We start from the raw sequence: 20790 nt of genomic DNA, 5'->3' as shown, positions 1-20790 counted from the left end.
GCACCTGCAGTTCTGATTCAACCCCTAGCCTGGGAACTTCCATATGCAGCAGGTTCAGCCCTAAAAAGCAAAAGAAAAAAATGTCAATCATATTGCATCACTGCTCTGGTCACAATGTCTGAAGGTTTCTCATCCTCATCATAATTAGAAGAAACCTACCACCCACCCCCACCTAGTTGTTACCCTGGCGTAGGAGACAGTGCATCGCTGGAGACAGTGTGTCCACCCATCTCGTCCCACCTGTGGATTCGGTTCCCAGTCGGGGAACATCTGCATGCCACAGGCATAGCCAAAAAAAAAAAAAAGTAGAAATGCAGAATTTCAGGCCCTTTCCAGATAGACCCACTGAATCAGAATCTGCATTTCAGAGTGTTCCTACTGTGGCTCAGCAGGAATGCAACTAGTTATGAACCTGACTAGTCCATGAGGACACAAGTTCAATCCCTGGCCTCGCTCAGTGGGTTAAGGATCCAGTGTTGCCGCAAGGTGCAGCCTAGGTCACAGATCTTGCATTGCTGTGGCCGTGGCATAGGCCTCAACTGTAGCTCCGATTTGACCCTTAGCCTGGGAACTTCTATATGCCTTGGATACATCCCTAGAAAGCAAAAAAAAAAAAAAAAAAAAAAAAAAAAGTGACCCTATAATATTCAAACAAATATCCTTTGAGAAGAAACAGGGGAATGATTCATAGTTATTCTGGGACAAAGGTGGGGTTCAGTTCGGGCCATCCAAGCTAACGGGATACATACCTAGCTGGCTCTTCTAACCATAAAGAACTGAGTTAAGATCTAGCCTTTTCATGCACCAAATAAGGAAGTGAAATCCCCAGCCCCTCCCACTCGGGTCTAATCAGAGCCTTTCCCTAAAGGTCTAAATTGTCCTTTGAGTCTCTTGCATCAAACATCAGCAGAGGAACTCAGCTTTCAATCACTCTCTCCCCACCCCATTGGGTTTTCCGAGTGCCCCCTTGGAAGTGGCTCTTCTGGGTGCTGTTCTTCCCACAGTGAGCTGGCTGTCTGGTGGGGGAGCAGGCCCTCCTGGTGTTGTCCCAGGTGCCCGACCACAGGCTTTGGAAACACACCTCTTCAACAGGTCCCTGTGTACACTGGTCTGTTTAAAAGTCTGTTCCCATGCCCTGCGGAGGAGCAGAGAGCACTTGAGCTGCAGAATGCAGCTCTGCTAAGATCAAAGGGCATCCTTTTGTGCTCCCTTGGTGGTGGTGGCAGAAGCCGTGGCCGGCCAGGGTGCAGAGAACAGCCAGGCCTGAGCCCACAGAAGAGAGCTTTCTGCAGTATGATTGCTAGAGCCTCTGTCAGTGGTGCTTCCACACCCCTGCAGCCCATATCACAGTAGGTGCTCAGGAAATAGCAGCTGAGTCATTGAACCACATCTCCATGGACTGCGCTGGGCCTGATGGGGTTGAGTCAATGCGGTGGGCCAGGGTGGAGGGCTTCACAGCGAATTCTGGAATGTTAGCGCTAAAAGAAATCTTAGAAATCATCTAATCCACATGCTCGTGGGCACACACACACACACACACACACACACACTCTGCCCCAGTTTCAGACGAGAAACTTAGGTGATGGCTCTGAGAGGTGAGATGACCTGCCCAAATTTTGCTAATGTCAGGGGCCACACTAGGCTTGGCTCTCCTGACGGCTAACCCTGTGCTGTTCTGTCTATACTGGGTGCCCCAGGCCAACTGGCCCTTTTTTTTTTTTTTTTTTTTTTTTTTTTTAATGGCCAACCTGAGGCATATGGAAGTTCCTGGGCTAGGAGTCTAATTGGAGCTGCAGCTGAGGCCTACACCACAGCCACAGCAACATGGGATCCAAGCCAAAACTACAACCTACCTACGCTGCAACTTTTGACAAAGCCAGATCCTTAACCCACTAGTGAGGCCAGAGACCAAACCCGCATCCTCACGGACACAATGCCATGTTCTTAACCTGTTGAGCCACAACGGGAATCCCCCCAGCTGGCCCTTTGACCACCACAATGTGCCTAATATCCCTGATTGAGACACTTAACCTCAATACCACAAACCCCCACTTAGCCTGTCACCCTAGTGTGATGTCTGAACTCACTCCTGTGCCATCCACCCAGCAGAATGACTCTCTGCCTCCTCTGAGTGTGATTTATGCCTTTCTGGCGCCATATCCTGCCCCTTTTCCTGCTGTATTCCTGTTGGATCCAGAGGTATCTCCCTTCCTTACAATCTTACAGGAACAATATCTTTTTCATCTTTGTTTCTCTAATGCCTCCATGGCGTGTAACACTCATGTATTATGGGAATGAGTGACTTGCCGTGTGCCAGTTGCTCACCATCTCTGAGCCTTCTATAGAATAAATAAAATACCGCTGATCTGTACACAGCATGGCTGTGTACCCGCGTATGCATAACTGCGCGAAGATCTCGGAAATGCAGGCTCCAGCAACCATGCTCTGCAGTAAATGCCTTGTGCTCAGAGTGTTTCTTAGAAAAATTGAAAGGAGACTTTTCTGTCTGCAACAAAGGATATGGAAGATGGCTCAGAGAGGCTCTGAAGCTTGTGACAAATGCTATATATCTGAGCACCCAGCCCAGAGCCCAGCATGGGCTTTGATGCAAGTGGGAGGAATGTGGTGGGGTGCAGACAGCTCAGGAGAGGACCTGACAAAACCCTGACTCTCCTCTTCCAGGGCCCCGAGTGCTCCCCTGTAGGGTCTATTCAGGCCCCCAGCCCACAGTGCCAGCACGGGAACAGCCCCTCTCAGCCAGGCTCCCAGTGCTGCAGATGGAGCAGAGAGCTGGCTGCTTTTAATTAGAGGCGCTCCTTTCCTGTTTTCCATTGGCGGCCAGTTTCTGAGTTTCCTGTACCCTCTGCTGCTTCCCCAAAGCAATTTTTTTTTTTTTTTTAAGGATCCAAACTGTCTGGAAGAAGAAGGGAGAAAGCTATCATTATGTGAGCTGCGTAGTGGTTTCTGCTGGCTTCGAAGTCCTTTGGAGGTTGGCAAAGGCAGGCCTCCAGCATCCAGGCGTGGCCCACAGGCCTGGTGTGGGTCGTCTTCCCACTCTGTTGGCTCTGCTTGTGCATCCTGAGCACCTGCGGGGAGAACACAGCCCCACCGGGCTCTGATCCCAATCAGAACCCGCTCCCTCCTGTGACTTGCAGAGCCCATGTCCATTTAGAACACAGGGGCCTCTGGGAGGGTGCCGGATTTAGCAAATAAGAACAAAGGACACCCAGTTAAATGTGATCCTCGGATACACAGAGCATAACTTGAGTGTAAAATGTCCTACATATTGCATGGGCCGTACTTTTAAAGAAAATAACGTGTAGGACATATTGGCATTCCAAGAGTGATTTTTTTTTTTTTTTTGGTGGATCTGAAATTCACATCTAACTCCATGTCCCGTATTTTATCTGGCAGCTCTTCTGAGGTCCCCAGAGAGTCCCAGACCACAAACCCCAAAGTCCACTCTCCCCACGAGTGGGTTGTGTGGAATGTGTCCCATTCGGGAGAGATCAGCAAAACCAGGGGGGAGTGAGGGAAGACCGCCCTTGTGTCACAGGATAAAGAAGAGAGCGTTCTCAAATCTAAAGGCCTCCGCCGTATAGCCCTGGGAACTCTATCTAGTCACTTATGATGGAGCATGATAATGTGAGAAAAAGAATGTATACATGTATGTGTGATGGGGTCACCTTGCTGTGCAGTAGAAAACTGACAGAACGCTGTAAACCAGCTATGATGGAAAAAATAAGAATCCTTAAACATCCTAAAGGCCTCCACATCATATGTACCTAGGCTTGTTTGAGCCACCAAGGGAAAAAGGACAGAGATGAGTCTTGAGGACAAGCCTGGTCTTCGAAGAGGCCAGTGACTTGACCAAAGAAGAAGGAAGGATGCTGGCCAACTTTGGGAACCCAAGTCTTGGGCCAGTCGTCCCCAGCCCTTTGGTACCTCCGCTTTGAGGGTCCGCGTGGACGCCTGCGCTCTCCGTAAGCCCCGCTTGCCTCACATGGCTCATAGCCCTCCTCCTCACTTAGCTCCCCGTTAACTTTGAGAATGGTTTCCAAAGAGAACTCACAGACATCACAAGCAGAAAAGTCCGAATCTCTGCACTGGAGACTAGAAAGTTCTAGAAGATCAGCGGAGGAGAGTGGGCTCAGTCTCCACCCTCCCAGGTCCTCTTCTGGAGGAAGTAAGCAGCATCTGGAAGAAGGGAAATGACCAGAAAACCAGGCAGATAGGAGGGGTCAGCACAGAACAGAGCAGCCCCCAGGCGACCCTCAGGCCCGAGGGCCGGGCAGGAGGAAGAAGGTTCTCAGGAGGAAGAGCTGCTGATGTTTCTAATCGGTCGCCAGGACTCTGAGGCTCCCTATCGGGCTTCCCCTTATGGAAGTGATCACTAAGAGCGTGCTGGGCCTCGGGGTCCAGAAACCAGGCCTGACATTTTAAACCCTCCCCTTTAGGGTATTTCGGGCTTCCCCTTTTGTTCTCCTCTCCGATGTCCCACTTCAGGAGCCGAGGTCTAGGATTGCACGTGGTCGACAGGGAAGTGCAGCAGCGGGGGCTTTTCTGAGTGGTCCCCCACCGCACAGCTCCGGTTTCCTCTGGACATCAATTATGGGCTTTTACATAAGACGGCTAATGCGTTTTCAAAGCAGGCACATGTTTTGACAGTTTGGCTTTAGTTGAAATATAATTAAACTTTTCAAAAACAAGGGCTTTGAAACTCAATCTCCACACTGTTTACACGTGGGTTGTTTTTTCTCTCTCTCTTTTTTTTTTTTTTTTTTTTTTTCTTTTTTTCCTTTTTTCTTTCTTCCCCTGAAGAGTTGGGTTTTGACTTGCTGCAGTACAATGAAATCGTCCTTCACTTTCTGCACTCAAAACAAACCCCGGTCTCGGGCATTCAGCTTTTCTAGCGCTGCATAGCTGAGAGTGGAAAAAATAACATCTGAAACAGGATGGGCTTTTGATGCTGCGTCCTTATGACAGACACATTTGAAAACCACCGCTGGTGAGTCACGAGCATTCTATGCATACCCTCTCTGAGGAGCAGGAAGTGTGGGTATTTTAAACCCTGAGGCGGGGAGGAGTGTTCAGATGCATCTTCAGGCCCTTGGCCTGCAGTAGCCTGGCCAAGTGTAGCCCAGCCTTCTGCCAGCGTCTCTTTGTTCTTTTTGCCCTGGTTTTGCTTTTCTGCTAGCAAGCCAAGTCTGAGGAGCAGAGAGCTAGCGATTTCACAAAACCAACCAAAATTAAAAAAAAAAAAAAAAAAGCAGCCACAACCATCAGGGCCCGGTGGTGGGTAGGGGTGGTGGGGGCAGGCAGATGGGGCCCTGAGATGTCCTCAGGCGACTTGCTGGGGACCCAGCCCTGCGGCTCCGTGGACAACAAAGAAATAAAGAAGTACGCTCCCTGCCAGCACGACTTCTAACCCAAGTCTTTAGCTGCGGGCAGTGTTCTGACTCCTTTACTCCAAAGGCCAAAAGAACAAGGAAGAGGGAAAAATAAAGACACGGAATTGAACTGAAATGACTTTGGGTGAAAGATTTTTTTAGGAAAGAAGGACTTGGTGGAAATGAGCCAAGGGCTGCCATGAAAGAAGTTATAAATCCTAACCTTGTTTGGTAACGGAGCCCCAGAAAGGGGCACTCAGAGCTTTTGAGGATGGGGGGTGGTGGGAGGGAGTAGCCAAAGCGGGAGACTTCCGCTTCCTCTGAGAGGGAAGTCTTTTCCAGAACAGCAGCCTCTGAGACCGCTGGCGGGTGATAGGCAGTAGATTCCTGCAAGAATCCATTTTGCTCTGATGTTTTTGTTGTTCTTGACAGTTTTCTTAAAGAGGTGGAGTCATTCGGGAAGTGCAAGCCCAGCCTTTGGCCTCTTTAGTCCACAAAAGCATCCCAACCATGACATAGTATTTCTCTTGTCACAGAGGCCAGCCGCCTCCTGATCCTAAGGGAACCTCAGGATTTTGCCAGTGGAAGAAGATCCCCAAGTTGTAACAAGCAGCTCCAGAAGAGGTCAGACTGCTGGGAGCATCACGGAATCTTGGGGGTGGGGGTGGTTTATCAGGACGTGCATGCTCAGAATGGCAGCCTGAGAGGACTGGGAGTGTGTGCGTGTGTGTGTGGGGTGTCCAGGCCAAGCGCAGGCAATTTGAAGCATCTGGGATCTGTCACAGAGGCAATGCATGGGACACAAAAAGGACAAGCCCGTGGATTGTCTCCTGCCACTGCTGTAACAAATTACCAAAAACTCAGCCACTTCAACACCTTTTTTTTTTTTTTTTTTTTTTGGCTGCACTCATGGCATGCAGAAGTTCCCAGGCAGGGATGGAATCTGAGCTACAGCTGCAACCCAAGCCACAGCAGTGACAACGCCAGATCCTTAACCCTCTGAGCCACAGCAGGAACTCCCAAACAACACACTTTCATCACTTTACTACTCTGTAGGATAGATGTCTGATCAGGCCTCTCTTGGCTAAAATCCAGAGATGACAGGCTCCATCTCTCTGGGAGCCCTAGGGGAGAATCTGTGTCCTTCCCCTTCCAGCTTTTAGAGGCCACCTCTGTCCCTGGCTTTCGGCCTCCTTTCTCTTGGTACCTTTCTTCTGGTCTCTCATGTCTCCTTCGACCCTCCTCTTTTCCCCCCATCTTTCAATTTCAAGGACCCTTGCGATGATGTTGGGTCCACTTGGGAGAAGCCAGGAGGAGTCCCCTTCTTGAAGTCAGCTGATCGCAGCCTCACTCAACCTCAGCAACCCTTACCCTTCTTTGCCATGGAGCCTAGCATCTTCCCAGGTTTGGGGAGTGAGAATGGGGACATCTTTGGGGGCTGTTATTCTGGGATGGTCTGTGGGAACTTTGTGAGTCTCCCCTGGCAGGGGACCATTTCTCACTCCTAACAATGTAATTGATGGACGCACATTTACTATCTGCCTGGAGTGGTCCTGAGTACATGGTGTATATTTAACCTTCATGACAGTTCTGCGAGGAAGATGCTATTTCTCCCTCCACCCTACCAAGGAGGCAACTGTATAGTGAATGTCCATGGCATCCAGCCTCTGGCCCAGACTCCAGGGGCTCTAGATAAATACAGGGGCGTCACCTTCGGGATCCCCAGCACAAGCCAGCCTGACCTCTTGTTCCCCATAAGTCCTCCCGCAGATAGAAGGGGGGCTTCCTGTTATGGCAGAGGTCCTGCCCAGCAGGGAAGGGTGAGTTACAAAGTTCTGTTCATCTTGCTGGCCTCACACCATCCTCGTCCTGACCACGTGACGCTGAGTTTCCAGCGAAGACTATGGAAGAGCCAGAAACACCTGCACCCTTGTGTGCTTGGCTTTGGCCGTGACCATGGAAGCTGGTGACAGCCAATGCAAGGAAATCCCCCTGCTGCTGTTTGCCCCGAGTGGATAGGACCTTCAGTGGAGGAGAGGAAGCTGTCCTAAACTGGAATGTGGTAACATGGTCCCACCCTTCAGGGGACCCTGGAGTCATTTGGCCGAAGAGGGGGGTGTGTACGCTTACATGGAGAGGTTGCCCCCTCATTCATGTCCCCTCCTCAGCGTGGCCCTGTGACCCCCCTCTGCAGATGGCCCCTCTGCCCACCAACATCTGATGGATCTGCCCCAAATGACAGAAGGACAGTAGGGCTGGACACCCAGCTCCTTGACCTTTTTAGAACTTGGTCCAAGATGTAACGGCCGAGCCCCTGTTGGCAAGATGGACCCTAAACAGGAGAGAATTACAAGCCCACATGAAGGGCCCCGGGGAAGTCGGATGAGAGAACCTCCACCGCCAAGTTCCGCCGATTTCACAAGTTTGTTACCAACCCCACAAGTGTTCAGTTGCTTAAAAACGATTTAATTTTTGCAATCTCCCAGAGAGAGGGTGCCCCAAATGAAAACTGATGTTTGAAAAATAGAAGCAATGGGAGATGAAAGAAGGTTCTTCTCCAAGGAGGAAAACAAGCTGGGGGGTGGGGAGGCAGCGGGGGAAGGCATGCAGTCCAGTGTCCAAACAAAGAGAGCCCTTAGCACTAGCTCTTAAGCCATGAGCTGCTTGGGCGATGGAGGCAAGAACCCATTAAATTGCTAGCAGGGCCACCTTCTTGCAGCTCACCTGGGACTCTGTCATCAGAACTGGGGGTGGGAGTGGGGAGGGGGAGGCCCCCGTTGTGGGGGAGAAGGCAGGGAGCTTCGACCTCAGACAGGCCTGGGTTTGGGTGGGAGCTCAGTTGCTCACTTACCTCGTGGCTCTGACTCGACTGTGAAGGGAAGAAGATTGGCTGGGACTGGGCACCGTGGGGAGGCTGCGGTGAAACGGCTGTGCCGATCACAGCCAGGGCCCCTGGGACTTCCATCATGGCCCTTACGCTTCCCGTCATCTTTCACGTCAGTACTGCTGGCCTCAATCTTGTCATCAAGACAGCCTTCTTAAGGAAGAGGTCCTCTACAGGCCAGGACCCCATGACCTCATCCAGTTCTCACGAGGCCAGAGGGCAAAGGGACCGCCTGCATGAAGGTTTGGGTGCAAACACTCTGCCCAGCCCAGGAGCGGATTCAGCACCAGCATCCCCGGACACACGGCCCCAACTGAGGGCACAGCTGCGGTGTCTGTGTGACCTTGAGCCTGTCCCTCCCCTGCACCTTTCACACCACTGGACAAGCAGTGAGCAGGATGCAAGGGTTCATGTTTATCGCTGGGACCAGAGTGCCCAGAGGGGAGGTGCCCGCATCCTGGTGAGAAGGTCAGCACTGGTAGCCACGGAGAGGCCGCCATTGATGCACAGGTGCCGGGAGGTTTGTGCCAGGGCCACTCCTTTCCAACTGCTTTGCTTCTTTGAAACGCTGAGGGCACATAACCTGGCCCCACTTTTTTTTTTTTTTTAAACCTGGCTCCACATTTTGCAGCTGGGCACCAGCAGGCTGTGTTCACAGAGTCACTTTTGACATCTTCCAGTTGCCTGGCTGCCTGACATCATGCCAGTCACCCGGGCTTCCCCAGCACCAGCCCAACACCCAGGCAGTTCTGGTTGTTTTCCAAAGGGATGTCCCCACCCTGTAGGGGTGGCCACAGTCAGCTGAGCCGTGGGCTCCGGGGGGCGGGCTCGGCAGCGGTGGCTGCACATGGTTCCTAAAGGGTAGGGAAACCAGGGGGCTCCGGGTCTCTGGAGAGGAACCGAGGCACTTCCCAGGTGGAGCGCTAGGCATGCTGACTTTCCATTCAGGCAGCAGTAAGATGGCTGCAGGGAGGCACGATTTAGGCTGTGGTCAATAACACGGAGCATCACCCAATTCTTCAAGCAGTTGCAAACCATATGTGGCTGTAAGGGTCTCAGGAATCTGTTTCTGTTTACTAAGTGCTCTCCCCAGGGTGGAGGGGCAGGGGCGTGGGTTAAGATGCTACATTCACCCCCAGGTATGGGGGGTACATAAACTTGGGTGATGCCCCTCAGTTCCAGAAAAGGAAGAGAGCACGGTACACACACCCTGTAGGCCAATCAGCCTGCCTGGCCATTGAGAATCTGATGACTTCAAATATCAAACCGTTTTGTGCAGAGTGGAGACCAAGAGAAAGAGGAGCCACCTGGACAGTGGCGAGAGCAAGCATGGTACCCAGATTTGTTTTAAGAGCTTGATGTGTGTTAACTTGTCTTATCTTCATAACAACACTCCAAGGTAAGTGCTATCTTTTCTTCTTTTTTTGTTTTTTGGGCCACACGTACAGCATGCAGAAGTTCCCAGGCTAGGGTTCAAATTGGAAGTGCACCTGCCTGCTTACACCACAGCCGCAGCAACCCAGGATTTGAGTATGTCTGCGACCTACACCACAGCTCACAGCAATGCTGGATCCTTAACCCACTGAGTGAGGCCAGGGATCGAACCCCTATCCTCATGGATACTAGTCGATTCGTTTCCACTGAGCCACAGTGGGAACTTCGGTAAGTGCTATCTGACCTCTGCTTTATAATGAGGAAACTGAGGCTGGTTAGAGAACACACCCAAGGTGACACAGCTCATGAGTGATGCCGCTGGGTTGGGAACACTTAAGGTGGTCCATAGTGGGAACACTTCTGACTTCGGGGACGATGTGTGTGATCTGGACACCAATTTGGATAAATACAGGACATCTTGCAAAGCCAAGAAGGAGGAATCTAAAGATGTCAGAAGCTGCCCTTCAGCTGAGGGAAAGGGAAATGCGGATGAATGAGATGTGCCAGGTTTCGAAGCTGCTTATCTCCCAGGAATCCTCTCTCCAGGTCTGAGTGGATGCTCTGAGATCTTCTTACGCCACCAGAATGAAGCTCACAAGTGCTGCAAAGATACAGCCACCCCCGAGCACTGTCCCTAGCCCCGTTGTGCAAGGGCCTCTTCCAGTGTACTGTGGCGGTCACTTTTGTGGTCACAGTTTCCAACTGCAAACAGAAGAGGAAACCACGTCAGGAAGAAGCACATTTTACAACCCCATGTTCAAGGGCGTAGGGGACCCTGATGCAGACAGAGCCTCGGAAGGCCTGGAAGGCTAGGGTGGGGCTGTTTCCGCAAAGGATGCGGTGTGTTGTGGGTGGGGGTGGCTCTGGGAGAACTAGGGGGAGGGCTGGCAAGGAGCAAAAGAGCGAGGGGGTGCCGAGGGGTGGGGGTGCCCTAGAAGCTGAACCCCGCTCTGAAGAGTCAGGCGCTTCCTTCCTCAGAGCCGGCCTCGAACCTGTGGAGTAATTCTGGAAAACTCCCAGGGCCATTTCCCAGGCCCTCTCTCTGGGCCTCCGCCAGCCTGAGGCCAGTGCCGAAGCATGTCGCCCCTTCAGCAGGTGACCCTCTGTCCCCCTGATGAAGTGGGCCAGGCTTTATCCCCGCAGGGCACAACAGGAGCCTTCTGTGGGATTCCTGCCTCTGCTGGGGCTGGTTCACCAAGGAATCTGCTGTGTATCTTGACTTGAGGCAGCAGGCATGTCAGGGGCAGATGGACAGGGATGCATCTGGGCCCTCGTGGAGCCAACAATGCTCTGAGATGATACCTGGTAGATTTGGGGGGTGGAGGGAGGCACTCTGATTAGAAGGCAGAAGTCTTAGTTTGGTCCCCAGCTCTGCAACTTGCAAGCTGAGACCAGGAGCACTCTGTCCTCAGAAAAACGAGGAAGATCGTGCCCATTCCACAGGAGTGTGTGGGTGTGACACGCACAGTTGATTCATTGATTCACCAAGTGTTTGAGCACCCTCTGTACCTGGAGCTCTGGCAGTGAAAGGGTTTGGGAATCAGAAGAGCACCCCACTGGCTGGAAGGGGGAAGGGGTGCTTGTCTCAGGAGCAGGGCTCCTGGGGTGACAGTGGGCAGAGGAGATGGCCTCCAGGGACATCTGCCTTAGCAGTGAGATGTGCACTCATTGGGGGCCTCCCACATCCAGGAAGTGCCAGGGAGTGTCCACACCTGGAGCCACCGCTCACCTGGCCATCAGGTGGCTCCCTGCTACCAGCTCCTGTGATGGCAGATGGTACCCTGTCTCTCAGCCTGGGCAGAAGGAGAGGCGAAAAACCCTGCCTGATCCAGCTCTTGTCCCAGAAGCCAGAGCCCCCAGCCCCGGTGAGGCCCCTGCCAGCAGTGGGTCCACTGTGCCAGCCCACCAGTTGGCTCAGAAGCAACCTGGCTGCATCAGTGTGCCTCACAGTGCTGATACGATGCTACAGGAAACCCACAGCTGCGGTTCAAGACAACCTCAGCAGAAAGCTGCCTGGTCTGGGAACTTACTGCTGGCCTGGATGCCACCTCAGAGACTGCCACCTTCTCAGGCTCCCGGTGGACCAGTGGGTGCTTGAGGATATGCTGGTAATTCAGAAACTGATGGAGATCTTCACTCTGGCCAGCACTGGCTCTCTCTCTCCCCCCTGTCTCGCTCGGCCCTATGGCATGGCTGACCAGGCACCTTCAGATGACCTGGCCTGCGACTCCTCAGAGGCCACCTCTTCTCTTGAGGCTACACCCACACCTGGAACGAGTGGTTTCACCTGAGTGCCAAGCTAAGCTCTGAAGCACCTGTCCAGGTAGGCAAAGGCAACTTTCCAGGACCATGAAACTAATGAGGCTCCTCAAAATTCACACCCACCCTTCGTCCTTTTTTTTTTTTTTCATTTTTTAAAGCTGTATTGAAGTGGAGCTGATTTACAAGGTGGTGATCATTTCAGCTGCACCGCAAAGTAATTCAGTTATATTTGTACCTACGTCCATTCTCTTTCAGAGTTTTGCCCACATAGGTTATCACAGAATATTGGCTAGAGTTCCCTGCACTATACAGCAGGTCCTGGTTGGCCGGTCATTCCATATACCTCAGTGTGCACATGCCAATCCCAAACCCTCGATCCATCCCTCCTCCCCACACACACCTGTCGCCTTTGGTAACCATAAGTTTGTTTTCAAAGTCTGTGAGTCTGTTTCTGTTCTGCAAAAAGGTTCCTATTTTTAGACTCCACATATAAGTGATATCATATGATGTTTGTCTTGCTCTGTCTGACTAACCTCACTGAGTATGAGAATCTCTACGTCCATCCATGTTGCTGCAAAAGGCATTATTTCATTCTTTTTTTATGGCAGAATAATATTCCATGGTATACATGTACCACATCTTCTTTATCCATTCCTCTGTCGATGGGGACCTGGGTAGTAAAAGAAGCAACTTCAGATGCGATGGAAAGAGCGCTGGGTGTGAAATCTACAGATGTGAGCTCATCACGTCCATGACGTACTGGCCCTTAACTTCCTGGGCCCTCCAGTTCCTCATCTATAAAATGAAACAATAATACTTGTGGGAAGGCAGGGAGGTTGATGACTCGGAAATTTTGGAACTGTAGCTTTCTGTATTTTCCAGCTAGTCCGTGGTGAGATGTTCACTGCTGAACATTTAGCCTCCAAAAACTATTTTCCTTCTGATCAAGCCCGGGTCCCTTTCACACAGTGGAGTGGGGTGGGGGCAGGGGTGGTTGGAGTGGCCTGCGTCAGGACAGCCATGTTAAACACCGCTGGTCTCTACATGTAGAGGCTGAAAAAAATTAGTTGGAACTGAAAAATCAACTGGACCTTGGCCGGTAGATGTTTCAAAGTAACTTGAGATTCTAGTCCACACTGCTGGCCCCGTGCTTCTTCAAGCCAGGGGTGCTTACCAGCCAGGATGCAGTGTGTCAAGCCCCCGGGGGAGTGTGGAGCATTTGATGGCCTGGCAAGATGGTGGTAGCAGGCACCATTAGGAAAATCCGACGCTGATTGGTTGGCTCTTCTGGGTCAAGCTTTCAAGAAAACAAAGGTCTTTTTGGTAGGAAGCTAAGAGAAGAGGCATCCTGGTTGTGTTGGGAAGAAGATGGTTTTGGAGCCAGACAGGTCTTGATTCAGGGTGGACTCCAGAACGTCTGTGTAGATGGGATCTGGGGAACCATCTCATTGAAAGTGAGATGACAGGCAGGGCACCACGTGTCAAAACTTCATTTTGCTCCCCTGTGTGGTCTTCTACTTAGATTGTGTGTTTACTGGGGAGGGGGTTGGGGTGAACAGCTGCTGGAGATGATGGAAAGCCTCTCAAACCACCCCTTGATGATGTCACTGTCTTCACTCAGATTCAGGAACTACCGCGTCCCACTGATGTGACCTTGGGCAAGTAAGTCAACCTCTCTGAGCTTCTGTTTTTTCATTTGTATAATGGAAATAGTAATCCCATTCTGGTGGGGTTGGGGGGAGGGGAGTTCTCTAAGATAACATATGGGAAAGGGCTTAGCACAATGCAGGCGTGTGGTAGGCACTCAGCATAAGGAAGTCTCTTCCATTTCTGGTCCCCAGATGTCTTAGGATCCTAATGAAGGAACCACATGGATACTCAGATCTGGAAATCTGGGGGAAAAAAAAACAGAAGTTGGTTAGATTTGGGGGGGGTGCCTTTGGATTTTGTGGCCCACTGACAAGCATGTTCCAAGAAGAAGCCGCATCTGCCCTCCGCGTTGTGAGCCTGGAACGCCGAGCAGTTGGCTTACTTGAAAGGGAGCCTTTGCAGACCAAGCTACCCGGCAGCGTCAGTCCCGCGGATGAAATAGTCACCATGGCAAATGAATTAGGCCATCGGTTTTTCCTCATGTCTGGAGGCGGCAGAATCTTCTTAAAGTGGGTTGTTTTTTTTTTTTTTTTTTTTTTCCTGAGGGTTTGTTTTTTTTCTTTTTTCTTTCTCTCCCCCCCTCCCCAATTCCTCCCAGAACTCCTGGAGTCTGGACAGGACAGAGGACGATTGAGGAAAACATTATAAGCATATGTCCAGCACCCGTTGCTTTGCAAGGCATCTCCAGAGGCTCCTTGTGGAAGTAGCAGGGCTGGCGGGAAACTACTGAATTTGCTAAGAGCCAATATCAAGAGCCCATTCATTCATTCACTCATTCACTCAAGCAGCGCTTACAGATGTTAAGATAATATGTGTCACAATCCCAGGTCCAGCACTTTAATGACTTGTCCCAAGTCACAAACAGTACTGGCTCAAGTAGGACTAGAAAGTTGCAAGCTAGGAGTTCCCATTGTGGCTCAGCCAGTTGAGAACCTGACACTGTCTCCATGATGATGCGGGTCCCATCCCTGGCCTCACTTAGTGGGTTAAGGACCTGGCGTTGCCCCAAGCTGTGGCATAGGTTGAAGATGTGGCTCAGATCCAGTGTCGCATGGCTGTGGTGGAGGCCAGCAGCTGCAGCTCCAATTTGACCCCTAGCCCGAGAACTTCCATATGTCAAAGGTGCAGCCCTAAAAAGAAAAAAAAAAAAAATTGCAAAATTGCCTTCCTTGAGACTCAGGCCAGTGGATTGCAGAGCCACCTACCTGCATGGTGTGACTCTTTGTAGGGACTCAGACGTCCGACTTCTGGTCTACCACCTCCCTGGCGGCATGGCAGCCCCGTCCATGTCTGGCTCACCACACACTTGTGAGTGTATCACAAGGAACCCTCTTTATTGCCTGCACGTTATAGCTGCCTATGGATTAGGAGTCAGAGGAATATTCCATTTAAACCAAATTGCTTTTGAAACACAGATGAGTTTGAAATCTAGAAGAAAGGTGCTTCGGCAAGAGACGCTTGGGCCTTGGATTCTGCAGCTCATATTGCTGAGTGCTTCCATCAACCAGCTGCTTCCACCCTTCCCTAAACATCAGCTCCCTAGGGAGCTAGTCAGCCCAGGGCTCTCTGGGCAACAGCAGTTCTCTGAATAACACGCAGCCTCTTCTGGAGGCCCATCCAATCAGCACAGAGAACGCAGACGCCAAGGGAGTGCAGCTCCCATCCAGAGCGGTTTGCTTCCTCTCCATGGTTTCCATGACAACAGATCTCTCACACACACACACACACACACACACACACACACACACACACACACACACACACAGAGTGTCAGTTCAACTAAGCATGTTTCCTAGCACTTGACACAATAGATTCCTCACCAGGAAGCAGAGTTGTTTTTTTACCTGGAATCTTTGGGAACCCCTGCATCTCAGGGTTCATCAGAGGGTGTGGCACCAGCAGCCAGACCCATGGCCCTTCCCTCTTCTCTTACCGAGGACAGGTCTTCAGCAACTTCTTCCCCAGCCTGTTCTCTCCAAGCACACCCTACCTGCCTTGAGGTGCCTGCAGAAGCCCAGGCCAAGAAGAGCAACTTGTCCCCACCCCTCCAATTCCAGGGTCCCTTACCACCCCTCCCCCAACCCACCCCCAGCTCACAACAAGTTCAAGGAAAAACAACCATGACTCTATCTTTGCCCACCAGCAATATGGCAGCCAGATAAGTGAACTCACTGGGATTGGGTTTCACAAGTCAAAGCGGGATCAGGGGTTCCCACTGTGCCTCAGTGGTAACAAACCCAACTAGTATCCATGAGGATGTGGGTTCAATCCCTGCCCTCGCTCAGTGGGTTAAGGATCTGGCATTGCCGTGAGTTGTGGTGTAAGTTGCAGGTACAGCTCGTATCCTGAGTTGCTGTGGCTGTGGTCTAGGCCAGCAGCTGCAGCTCTGATTTGACCTCTAGCCTGGGATTTCCATATCCTGTGGATGTGGCCCTAAAAATTAAAAAAAAAAAATGGGATCAGAGAGTTCTGGGTGAAAGTTGGGCTTGACTTTCACCCAGAACCAAGGCCACATGTGGAGGGAAAGTGCGTCTAGCTGCTGGCCGTTTCTGGAGGTCTGGATCAGAATGAGAAAAGTAGGCCTCCCCTTTGCAGCTTGCAGCCCCAAGCTGTGTGGTCTTAAAGCCTCAGGATCAGTGAGTAGGCCTCAGGCCAAAATTTCAGGCTTAGGTTTGTGGGCCCAAATGGGTAGGCTGTCATCATGAGGAAGCATGTATAAAGTTTAGTGGTGGTTTTTGGTTTGTTTTGTCTTTAGACTATTAAGAGTGTGGAATACAGCCGTCTGGAGGGTTTAGCATAAAGTCACCCCCAGCATAGTCCTTGACACCTGGTAGGAATTCCATGTATGGGAGCTATGGGCTTCTCCCGCCTCTGCACAGAGAAAGGCCCAGCCCTGCCTGGTCCAGCCTGACTGCTGGGAGCAGCCGCCTTTTGCAAAGAACGATGCCCTTCCCCCAGCTCAGGGGGCTGGTTGTGTGGGTTCAGCTCCTTCCACCTGTAACTGGGTCACGTCTTACTTACACGCCTTGTACCCGGCCAAAGAACTCAAAGGAGAGTTGTTCATTAGGACTGGGTTAGGCAACCCCGCTGCTCTTTTCTGGTGTGCTGTGTGAGACTGTAAGGCAATCCCAGCTTACGGCGGGGTTTCGGTGTCACCGAGAGTTCCCAGCGCTTTGTGGCAGCTCCCATTCATTCCAGACAAAGCCGAATGAGCAGTGGCTCATGTTTCCTAATCACAGGGCCCCGCAGCGCCCCATCCCAAGGCCACGCTGGACACTTCCGGGGTGCGCTCATTGAAGGAGCGCAAAGGGCTTAAAGAAAACCCTTTCTTTATTTGGGAGGTATTATTATCTGGGTTTTACTGACAGAGGTACCGACAGGTGAGGTGACCTGCTTTGGGACCACACAGTAAGAAGGGGCTGGGCTGAGGTGGGGGCTGGGGCAGCTGCCTGGAGCTCCTTGGCCGGGAGATGACCGCATAGAAAGCAGCTTGCACAGAGCCTGTCCTGGCCAGGCCCCGGGGGGACTCATGAGCAGACTAACCTCAATAACAAAGGCCGGTGCAGATGAAATTGAAAAGCTCCAGCCTGAGGAAATGTGGGCAGAGACCTGCCTTATCCTTGAGAAAGCAGGATGTAGGACATTACAAGGACAGAGCACCTAGACGCCAGAAATTGGAGCTCCCTGATGGCTCACGGGGTTAAAAAGCTGGCGGTGTCACCGAGGCCGCTCAGGGGCCAAAAAAAAGAAGAAAAGGCACTAGCACTCAGATGAGCAGCTCCTTTTTCAGCCCCTAGTGCTGCCCAGCAGCAGGCCTCCCAGACTGAGTCCCAGAGAGGACATGTCACCACCCCGACTCCTCTGTGACAATGTTATTCTTCATAATAATCCTAAATGCTACAAGAGTAACAGCTAGAAAAGAAGAGCAGAGAGTCTTTTTCAGACCCAACAGAAAAATTAAAAATACAATATATATTTCAGTACCAAACGGATGTCATGGATTAGTACCTATAATTGCATGAATTACATTTCAGTTATGTTCATGTATTTGGGGGGGAGGGGGAGGGAAAACACATGGAACGTATATATTGGTCTATTGCAAAAAATGAGTAATAACATTAGAGTTTCTGTTTTTGATGTTTAGGTTCATTTGTCCATGAACTGGAAAAACTGATCTTCAAATTTTCATGCAAAATGGACAGTGCAGCCAGGTTCGTCCATCTACCTTTACTCCTGGTTAATCAAAGAATGACCTTTGTAACAATTTTGGAAAATAGCTTTCCCATAAAGCGATACATATATAGTTATGAAAACTTGTAAAATACTTATAGCAAAGGGTCACAAAAATTCAGTTTCACAATAAATTCTAGAAATTGCAGTACTGACCACAGTTTTATTTCTCCAGGATCCAGCCCACTGTCTTTCAAATGTATCCATATTGAGAAACTTTAACCCCCCCAAAAGTTCCAAGTTTGACAGAATTGAAGTAACTCAAGGTTCATATAAAGATGCACAGAGAGAAACAATAGCATGATAAATATATAGAAATAAAGAAAATCCAGAGCAAGGGAAGAAAGAAGTAAGAGGGAAAAGTCACGTTTAGTCTCAATGCAATGACATAGTTGCTAGCATTGAACAGTAAATTTTAGTCTACACTCTGAGCTTCCTGGCAGCCAATGGAAAAAGGGAGCCATGGTCATATATGAGATTTACATTGACAGAAAAGAAATTGCTATGGCAAAGGCTTAAGAAAACCTCTTTCTTGGAGTTTCTATCATGGCGCAGTGGAAACGAATCCGACTAGGAACCATGAGGTTTCGGGTTTGATCTTTGGCCTCGCTCAGTGGGTTAAGGATCCAGCGTTGTTGTGAGCTGTGGTGTAGGTCGAAGATGCAGCTCAGATCTGGCATTGCTGTGGCTGTGGCGTAGGCTGGCAGCTACAGCTCTGATTTGACCCCTAGCCTGGGAACCTCCATATGCTATGGGTTCGGCCCTAAAAAAGGACAAAAAAGACAAAAAAAAAAAAGAAGAAGAAGAAGAGGAAGAAGAGATCCTTGTAAACACCCGCAGAGGATTCCAGTCCGGGGCTGCTGAGTCCACTGTGGGAGACAAAGAGTTACAGGGCAATTTGATTCGGCTTCTGTTTCCCTCACATATTGGATTCAGACCAAGAAAGGATGAACTTGGGAAAGAGGTAGCAGGGGCCCCAGAGGTCCTGTGAACAAACATCAGAAAGTGAGTCACAAAAAAAATTAAGACATTAGAAAACTTGTGTTTAGCACATTTTAAAACCGAGGTTAGATGAATAGCAATGCTGAATCCGACGGACAAGATCAATAATAACAAGGAAGATAAAGGAGAGAGCCGGGCAGCAGGGATGGATTAACATTCCTTTTGAACTTCACATTTGCCCCCTCCCCCAGTGGCTCCACCTGCCAGGACGCAGCTTCAGCTCTGGGTCCAGGCGTGCAGGGACCTGTACCCAAATCCTCCCTCCAAAGCATCTTCCCTGGTGGTAATGGCAGACTGGTTCATCATGGACTGCCTTCCTGCCGAAAACACTGGGAAACGTGGGCAAGATACTTTTTTTTTTTTTTTCCAATCTAGTTGAAGCCATCAAAAAATCACTGGGGCAGTGAGAAACTAAGGAGTTAAGATCTCAGAGAAAAGGCTTGAGCAGAAAGAGGAGTCTTAACCACTTTTCTCTTTGGCACTTGCAAGTTTCCAAGCAGCGGCTGAGAAGTCGAGGCCTCTTATAGGGCTGGGGTGGCAAAAAAAGGAATTCGGAGTCCAGCAAGGAGGGAGAGTCAGTTTAAATACCTCAGACTTTCAGGTGAGACTCCCCACAAAGGGATGATCCAGAAAGAGATCAGCCTGTAGAAAGCCAGAATCATCTTGAAAGAGCTCAGTCCTTGACTGGATTAATGTGATATAAAATAAAGCAATACATTTCTAAACAAATCACAAGTCAATGTAGAAATCACAGTAGAAATTAGAAAACATTTTTAATGAAAAGATAATAAAACTAAAATATAATAAAACGTATGGGATGCACCCAAAGCATGCTTAAGAGCAATGTGTAGCCTTAAATGCATCATTAGAAAAGAAGAAAAGGATGAAGAAACAATGAATCAGGTTTTTATCTTGAGATTTTTAGTAAATGAAACAGCGAATTAAACCCTAACATAATACAAGGATGGAAATAGTAAACGCTAGGAATTAATGAAATAGAAAACAATAGCACAGAGTTCTCTAGTAACTCAGCAGGTTTAAGGATCTGGTGTTGTCACTACTGAGGCATGGGTTCGATCCCTAGCTCGAAGAACTTCTGCATGTGGGGGCACAGCCAAAAAAGAAAAGAAAGAAAGAAAGGAAGGAAGAAGCAATCATACAACAAAGAAAACCAACAAAGCCAAAAATTGTCTTTTAAAAAGACTAAGAAATTTGATAAGCTCCTGAAAAACTGACTTCCTTAAAAAAGGATGAGGCGCAAATAATCAATACCAGGAATGAAAAAATAAGACTTAACAATATAGCCTACAGCTATTAATAAGATAAGAGGCTGGTCTGAAACAATTTATAGTCTTATATCTATTAAATAAATAAAATCCATAAAGAAAAATCTTTCCACAAAGAAAACTCCAGGACCAGATGGCTTCACCAGTGAATTCTTCCAAATACTTGAGGACCAAATAGCATTAATCTTACCCAAACTCTCTGGCAAAGAATAGAAAATGAGCGTTCTTTCAACTCATTTGAGAGCAGTATCACCTTAATACCAAAATTTGACTGGGAAAGAAAATTACAGGGCATTTCTTTCTCCTGAACATGTTGTTAATCCTAAACAAAATATTATCAAACTGGATCCAACCATATATGAAAAAGATAATACATCACAACCAGGATAGGTTTAATTTTAGGAACGCAAGATTGTCTCAGTGTTCAAAAATCAATTCATATAACTTACCATAGTAACAGAATAAAGATCATCGATCCACTCAACAGATTTGGCGGGGGGTGAGGGGTGGGGGGGTGGAAAAATCATTTGATATAATTCAACCCCTAGTGGAGTTCCCGTCGTGGCGCAGTGGTTAACGAATCCGACTAGGAACCATGAGGTTGCGGGTTCGATCCCTGGCCTTGCTCAGTGGGTTAAGGATCTGGCATTGC

At 49.7% G+C, this 20790-nt stretch overlaps 1 long non-coding RNA gene across 1 annotated transcript; it reads left to right on the top strand.

Moving 5' to 3' along the window:
- Positions 1767 to 9783, top strand: LOC106505999. Its single transcript, XR_002338582.1, has 3 exons — positions 1767 to 5008; positions 5927 to 6014; positions 9554 to 9783. It is a non-coding gene; the product is annotated as an uncharacterized LOC106505999 (long non-coding RNA).

Source organism: Sus scrofa, chromosome 14 (genome assembly GCF_000003025.6).
Source record: "Sus scrofa isolate TJ Tabasco breed Duroc chromosome 14, Sscrofa11.1, whole genome shotgun sequence".
Taxonomy (NCBI): Eukaryota; Metazoa; Chordata; class Mammalia; order Artiodactyla; family Suidae; genus Sus; species Sus scrofa.
This window is presented reverse-complemented; position numbering and strand designations above follow the sequence as displayed.